Consider the following 2388-nt stretch of genomic DNA (forward strand, 5'->3'; position numbering starts at 1 on the left):
TGGTGGTGATGGTGCTGTGATGATGGTGGTGATGGTGATGGTGGCAGTGATGGTGGCAGTGGCATGGTGATAGCGGGTTGATGGTGATGATGGTGATGGTGATGGTGGTGATGGTGATGTTGATAGTGGTGGTGCTAGTGTTAGTGGTGCTGGTGGTGATGGTGCTGGTGGTGGGGAGGATAGTATACATCATACCGTTCTGAACATACAGTAGATAACTTAGAAGTATTCACTGTCATGTGGGTCACCTGGCAAACCACATGCTCAAGGGCTCTCAAGGGGAATAAGAGGTAGAGACGAGAAGAAGTGAAAGCCAACACCTGTGGAGCAGCTGCGGGACACCAAGCCCACCAAGCACGACTATTATCTCATTCATACTTTACAACAACTCACTGGTAGAAATCCTAACTTAAAGATGAGAAAAATTAGGCTCAAATAAATTAAATAACTTGCCCGATTTTATAAAACTAAGTAATGACAATGCCTGGGACCCAGATCTGCATAAGCCCAACTGCCAGGCCTTTTCCATGACACCAGGCTGCCCTGCAAATGAGCCTTTGAGGACTAACGGGTGGAGGGAGGGGCAGCCCAGCGACACTCTTCCAACGCAGCCATGGTTTCAGAACACGGACTCTGTCTTTTCTCAAAAAATGCCATACTTCTGCACACTAAATATGCCATTTGCACCCACATTTCCCCCATCAAACTCCATGTTTCATTGACCCCTGATCAAGGTTTACATAAGCATCAGGAGAAATAAAGTCAAATTACCCCATTTCAACTTTGACCTAGAAAGGAGGAGGAAACAAAAGTGAGGTGTCAAGAAGCAGTACCGCTGCTGAGGTCAGCGATGGGCCATTAAGACGCTGCAGGTCAAGTTCCTTTTAGAACCGTCCTCAGCAGTTGGCTGGTTCTCGCCTTCAGATGACGGTTCTGAAAGGTCTGCTCTGCAGGACCCACGTGGCTGCGCTTTGTGTCCTGACTCTGGTCCGGAAGCTGCTTTCCAGGTGATGGAGTGGAGGAGGGGGAGGTGATGCTTTCTGAGTGTCCACTACGGCCAGGAACTTAACCTCCACTCACTTGCTGAAAGATCTGTGGTCCTCTCTCCTCCACGCTTGATGAGGATGTGGAAGAGGCCCGGGCAGGGACTCCTCGGTGAGTAACGCAGAGACGGGACTTGGGTCCAGCACCCGGCCCCGGTGCCTCGGGCTCCAGGCGGCACCGTCACCCCACCTGCCCCACGTCCCCTCATGAGAGGCGCCGATTCCCCAGAGCAAAGGCTTTGTGGTCCAGCTGCCCCGACTCAAACCCAGCTGTGCTGGGTGACTTCCCGCTACTTACCCAGCGTTTCTGGGCCTGTTCCTCAGCCTACTTGCCAGAGTGACGTGAGCAAGAATGTGTGACGTGAGCGGAATGTGTCTGGAATGCGAGACACACACACACAAGTCCTGCAGCCCCAGCACGCACACTGTCCCCCTGCCCGTGGCAGGTACTGTCACTGTCATTCAGCACACTACGACACCTGCTCTCTGGGGCTCTGTTCTCTCTCTTTCTTCCTCCGACTTTTGGTGCTGATGCCTGACTAAAAGCATCATAGGAACACCAAAGCCCATTCTGTCCAGTCAGCAGCTGCCGAGGCAGGGTGATGGTGAAAAGAAAATGAGATATGAGTTAGTAAAGCTGATGCAGCAGCTAAATGGCTAATGCAGTTTTGGGCTTTGTTCCCAATGGTTTCATCAGCAGAGAACAGAGGTGAGAGTCCCTCTTTAATAGCCTTTCACAAACCCACCTGGAAAATTACATTAAATTCCGGGCACTTCAATACCATAAAGATGCAGAAAAGCTGAAGGGAGTTCAGAGCCGAGTAATAAAAATGATGGGGAGGTAGGGAGAATTGATTTAGTGGGAAAGATTAAAATAGCTAACTATGTACAGCACGTCTGGGTGGTGACTGGTGAGGAGCCCAGGGAAAACATAGCAGCCTATAAATAATGGAGGCATGCAAACAGCCACAGAAACCCTCTTTAGCTGGTACCAGGAGGCACAGCCAGAAAGGAGGGTAGCATGGAGGAAAGGACAGTTTATGAAGAACGTACAGAAAGCTGTGTGGGCATTTTTTTTAAAAGGCAGAGAGACGGAGACAGAGAAATTAAAGATACCATGAAGTAATGTTCCAATCCGGCAGGAGGAAGTCCTACTTCTCTAAGTCCCACTGGTTTCCAGCTCACCCTGCGTGACTCCTACCCCAACTGCTATAGCCCTAGGCTGTCACCTTCTGTTCCAACAGACGGCAAGCTTAGCAGAGTGGAAACACACCAGGTTCGCTCACCGGTGACTCCCAGCACCTGAGGCAATGCCCACCTCATAGCCATCGTCCCATAAATATCA

The sequence above is a fragment of the Eubalaena glacialis genome, chromosome 16 (assembly GCF_028564815.1).
Source record: "Eubalaena glacialis isolate mEubGla1 chromosome 16, mEubGla1.1.hap2.+ XY, whole genome shotgun sequence".
In the NCBI taxonomy this organism is placed as follows: Eukaryota; Metazoa; Chordata; class Mammalia; order Artiodactyla; family Balaenidae; genus Eubalaena; species Eubalaena glacialis.